This window comes from Canis aureus, chromosome 2 (assembly GCF_053574225.1).
Source record: "Canis aureus isolate CA01 chromosome 2, VMU_Caureus_v.1.0, whole genome shotgun sequence".
Classification (NCBI taxonomy): Eukaryota; Metazoa; Chordata; class Mammalia; order Carnivora; family Canidae; genus Canis; species Canis aureus.
In genome coordinates, this window is record NC_135612.1 from 14,498,947 (window position 1) to 14,505,040 (window position 6,094).

The following is a 6,094-nucleotide window of genomic DNA, read 5'->3' on the forward strand; positions in this document are numbered from 1 at the left end:
TCTCCTATCACTTGAGCGTGGTTGAGTATGCTTCAAGGTGGAGCAGACCACTTTTTACTGGAGGGGAAAATCCAGTGAGGGCTGGTTTGCTCTGGAAAGGGAGGAAAATTGCTAGGATGTGTGTGGGAGATTGAGAGAGCACCCAGGTGTGGAGCATTTAGGGCTTGAGGTGACACCTCCTTTGTCTGCAAGTCTTTAGCCCTTTCTAGATTCCTTAAATGCTGGGAGAGAATGGTATTTTTGTTTGTTTTTGGAAACCAATGAACAGTCAGGGTTTTGTGACTGGTTTACAGTGGTGGAATAGAGATTCAGGTGCAAATATAGGCGCTAGACATAAGAAGTAAGCCCCGTAGATTTCACTTGATCCAGTTTGTGGCAAAAAGCAAACCTTTGTCGGGGTAATGACTTCAGTCTTATGATGGAGCAAAACCGTGAAAAGTAGGGCAGACAATGAAAACATTGGATCCTGGGTGATTTCACGGAGCACTAAGTCAGACATCTTTTGAAAACTTCCCTATTTTACACTTTTCAGGTTTTCTTTTTTAAAGATTTTATTTATTTACTCATGAGAGACACACAGAGGGAGGTAGAGACATAGGCAGAGGGAGAAGCAGGCTCCCTGTGGGGAGCCCAATGGGCTCTGAACCCTGTGATCACACCCAGATTTGAAGGCAGACGCACAACCACTGAGCCACCCAGGCGTTCCTAGACTTTTCAGTTTTGCGAAACAGTACAATCCCTTTATTTTATAAATCAGTTGGAATAGGGTTGTAGTAAAAACATCCTAATTGACATAAGTAATAAAAAGAGTATTACTACTCTGTGTATAGATGACACTCTTTAGATCTTAGGTCAGGAAGCTGTGAGTCAGCCAAACAGTAGGAACTGTTTCAGACCAAGAGTGTTTTCAACCCCACTGGTTGCAAAGAACAACTAGGTAGAAAGAGTAAGTGTTTCATCAAGGAAATGGCTATGACATTCATCCCGAGGGGCCATCTGGTAGTGCTGACTCTATGCCCATACTCAAGTGAGATACAGTCTCTAGGTGACTCCCCTTATTAGAATGACTTATAATAAGGCATGATAAGGGAAATAATGAAATGGGACATTGTGTCACCAAGACTTGAAGGACAAAGGGATAGGAAGAGGCTGCTCTGGGGGTGGTTGGGAGGAGCTGAAGGGGAAGGAGAGGGAGGATCCAGACTCCCCACTGGTCCTTATCCTGGTCTGGCTCTAGTTGCTGCTTACTAGTTCCCAAAGACAAGAGTGGGCATCACTAGAAAGGAGGTTCTGTTACCCTGACTCTGTGCCCTTGCCAGGGAAGATTGCTGTCAAGGGTGCTTTGAGAACAGAGTGAGCAATCCCAGTATGTTCAGGACTTTCCCAGCCTTTGTCCTGAAAGTCCTGAGATTTGGAAAGCTCCTCAGTGGTTGGTTGCCCTAGAGTCCTTTGGAATTTGATGTGGGGCTAGTGGTTAGGGACCCGGCAGGAAGTGGTGCTCTGGGGGACTCAATATTAGTACCCGGGCAGGTCAAAGATCAAAGGAGGAGCAACAGAAGCAAGTTTGCAAAGTATGTTTTAATAAGAGATTTATTTTTCTCTCATGTCAAATTGGATTCCAGGATCCCTTGATCCAGAGAAAGGATACAGCTGTTACTACTAAGGTTCCTGATCACAGTTAGGTATCAGGAGGCCAACAGACCTGAATTCTTGTTCTGGGGATAAAGGGATTAGAGATACGAGGTGCAGTGGGATGGCAGTAGAGGCTTTGCAGTGGAGTAGGTTTCTTCTAACCCGCACCTTCCATGGCAAGAAGCTGACTGTTTACTTTCTCCTGATGGGAAGCAAAGCACATTCTATAGTTCCTGACAGAAGAAGCCATCACTTTTTGAAAATAAATATGGGAGAGGCAATCAAATTATGTTAAAAAATTCCACTAATTTCCACGCAAAGTATGTGTACATGAGGGAAAGACACCTGGGGAAAGGTATGAAGAGATAAAGTCATGCCGTGGAACACATCAGAAGCAGCTACCTGTCCTTTTGCAGGAATTAGAAAATAAAGCAGTTATACTCTTTCATTATAGAAAAGGCTTTCCAACACATGGGGTGAACACCTGCCGATGTAAATTCATAAAGAATAGAGCTGAAGGGATAGAAATATCTACAGAATTGTCAGTAAGAGCTGTGGAGGTAATGTTGGAGTAGGACATATAGGAAGGGACAATTGACCTTTGACCTTGGTAGCTTCAAATCTTCACTGGGACATTTACTAGTTTTTGGGTTTTTGTTTCATGTTTTTTTTGAAGGAGTTCATGGTCAGATAAGCTTGGGAACCTCTGTTTCTCTTCCTGCCCCCTCTTCAGCAGATACTCTAGCATGTTAACCATTTCCAAATTTTATATAATTAGGTAATCTCATTTTATTTTAAATTGAGAAACATAAAAAAATAAAAAAAAAATAAAAAAAATAAATTGAGAAACAATTATTATCATCTCAGGGTGAGAGTGAACTACTTTCAGAAATTCTGCCTCAGAAAGTTTATTTTTGAGAAGAGTCCCAGTGAAAAGCTCAGAAAGGAATTTCCTTGAAATGGTTTTGTTGGTGTTTTTTTTAAGATTTTATTTATTCATGAGAAACACAGGCAGAGACACATGCAGAGGGAGAAGCAGGCTCCATGCAGGGAGCCTGACGCAGGACTCAATCCCAGGACCCCAGGATCATGACCTGAGCCAAAGGCAGATGCTCAACGGCTGGACCACCCCCCTGGGTACACCCCACCTTAGAGTGTTTTTAGAGGTAAATGGCATCTTCATTGATGGATTTCCATACTGCAGCCCCTTCCCCAACCAAGGTACAGGGCCAGTGTCAGTACAAACTGCTCAGGAGATCAGTTCTTCCACTAAAACTCAAAGTTGATGTTGGAATACCTGGCCTTTCAGAAAAGCAGCATTGTCTCATTTCATTGGAGCTCTGTGTGATTGAATCTCTGTGAATCTTCTTTCCGAACATTTAAAATCCAAATCTTTAGAAATGCTGCCAAGAGTTAAAAAAGCAAGTGTGAAAATTAAAGAAAATTAAAGTGGCCATCTGAAGATCAGAATATTTCAATTAAAAATGTATTACTCAAAACAGGTGTGGAAATTCTTTCTAAAATTTGGATGGAATTAAAAATAAAGATTATTATGTTGAGTAAGGACCCATTGGGAAAAGATTGCTATCTGTTTGGAAAAATGGTCAAACTGGTAAGATATAAATGTAGTTCCTACCCACACACTATACTATGCTTACAATTGCAAACCTGTTGAAAGGGCAAAACATAGGAAAATTACTTTATAAATATTTTATAACTAGAGGACATTTTAGCTGAGCAACCTAAACATAGCCTTTTAGGTTAGAAGCAATATACTCTTTTTCATATGATATAAATAGGTCATCCATCATTATTTGAGAACATTGTTTTTGCACTGAGTTAAAAAAAAGATGGAATTTTATTCAGATGAGAGGAAACAAGCATTGATTAAGAATATTTAGAGAAAGAGTGTATTGCATTATCTTTGAAGAATTCTTATGAAGATTTGTTTTGAGTGAATTGTCCTTTCTAAGATAAATGAAGCACGAAGAAGTTTGTTACCACTTGACTGAAGTCCTTCTAGAAAAGTAGCTTCTAAGAGTTAGTTATGAGACACAAGAGAGGTGATTGGATGTGTTAGCCTTGGGTGAACCTATGTGCTCTTTCTGGGGTAGCCACGTCTGTACACGGTACCATGCCCGGGAAAATTATGGTCAGTTTTTTTCCTTGGGGATTTCCACATCTCCCAGAATATTCCTCTTGCCCATCTTAGTATCTCCACAGGGGCCTGGGCTTTTAGTTCCCCATGTGGCGAGAGTTCCTTCTTTGGCACCTCTTTCCTATTCCTAGAGCAAAATGTTGGAAACAATGTAAATATAAAAAGTAAGGAAATGTAAAAATGGATTCTGATGAAATACAAATCCATCATTAAAATGGTGATTTTGTTCGCTAAAGAAATGTTAAGCGAAAAAAATATGTAAATCCTGTTATATACTCCCTACATATAAATTCTCTCTACATGTACATGTACATTCTCTCTTTCCATTTATATATTTGAGTTACTTTTAATTTTATTTATATTTTTTAAAAGATTATTTGAGAGAGAGAGAGAGAGAGAGAGAGAGAGAGAGAGAAAGCACAATTGGGGGAAGGGGTGGACCAAAGGGAGAGGGAGAAGCAGGCTCCCTGCTCCACGGGCTTCTAGGCTTGATATGACCTGAGCTAAAGTCAGACGCTTAACTGACTGAGCCACCCAGGTGTCCCTCTTTTAATTTTAAAATACATTTATTTGAAAACAATGAAAAGATTATGTATATGTATATATATGTTCTACAAAATAGTCTTTATTCACACATATTCACACATACATTTGCACATACACACTAAAATATTAATGGCACTTTTCTCTTGGTGTAATTATAGTTTATTTTTGTCCTTTTTATGAGTTTTATTAATACCAAATTCCCTACATGAATGTATCCTAGTTTCCTCATACAAAAAATAAAAATGCTTAGAAATCATAAAACTATTTTCACGTGGGTCCTTTTTTTTTTTTTTTAATCCCTGGTTTTTGCTAGAGGAACTGAACTTATTTGCACAGTTATGTTAGTATCTGTGGCGCAGACCTTGAATTTTGTGTCAAGGAGTCTGAAGACTAGACCTTGCCCTCTGCTCATTGGCCCTCGGGACAAGTCCTTGGCCCTCTGCTGCCTCAAGTGTTCTCACCAACAAAAGCAGTTTTTGTGGAGAAAGATGCCCCCTGAGGTGATTCTCTGGTAAGTGAGTGGCTGTGACCTCCCCAAGGAAGATATGGGCACTCTAAGGGCCTCGTGCATTCATCCCAAGGAATACATTTGAACGATGAACATTCTTATCACATAAGACCCCAACGTGGGTTTCCAACTGGGTGGCGCCAGGGAGGGGCTGGAGAAACCGTGTTTTAGCAAGTACCAGGTGCTGCCGTTGGTCTGGAAGGAACCTACCTGAAGAAGCTCTCCTGGTTAGAGGAAGGCCTTTCCAATTTCTGTGTTTTGAACCTCTTTCTCTCCCCCACCCCTTCCCAAAATTCTTGGGCAAATCTTGTGAAGGTTACTCAAGGATACCTTCAAATCATTTGTAATGTAATGTAATTTAATTTAATTTAATTTAATTTAATATTTAGTTATTATTTATTTATCTTTTAATTTTAAAACACATTTCTTTTAAAACAAGGAAAACAGGATTCCCCTAGATGCTATATATAGGTAGGAGCAAACGAGGAGACTGATGGGAGGGCTGGGGAAGAGAACGTGGATCGATGAGGTGGCCTGGAGGCCACAGCTTGGAGCAGGCCCATATCTATCTATCTATCTATCTATCTATCTATCTATCTATCTATCATCTTTTAATTTTAAAACACATTTCTTTAAAAACAAGGAAAACAGGATTCCCCCAGATGCTGTAGGTAGGAGCAAACGAGGAGACGGACGGGAGGCGCTGGGAAGAGAACGGGGATCGATGAGGTGGCCTGGAGGCCGCAGCTTGGAGCAGGCCCACTGTGTCTCTGACGAATTAGACGAGGAAGTGAAGGGCTTTCTGTGTGCAGCACGGTTACCTGAACACCCAGATGACCTCAGCGTGTCGCCCTTACGAGCTAGGGACCTGGGGCACCCTCACAAGGTCCCCTTTGTTGCTACTCCGCTCACCAAACTGACGGCGGCCGGGAGGGGTGGCCATGAGACTCCAGCCAACCCAGACTGGACCGCCTCCTCTGCCTGGGCCCAGCCCGGTCTCCAGGAATAGAGCATGAAAGGTCACTTCTGTCTTTTGCACACACCACTCTGTGAGCCTGGGAAGCCTCTGACTGAGCGACTTCTCCGAGTTTCTGTTCCGCCCGCCCTCTCTGCGTGAGGTGGCTCCAGGACGCACCGCCTCCTACCGCCACGGTGGGGTCTGTGCTGCTGCCTCCATGGAACCGGATATACGTTGGGTACACAGCCAGCCTTGGGGCCAATCTCTGCATCTCCAGGACCTTTGCCAAATG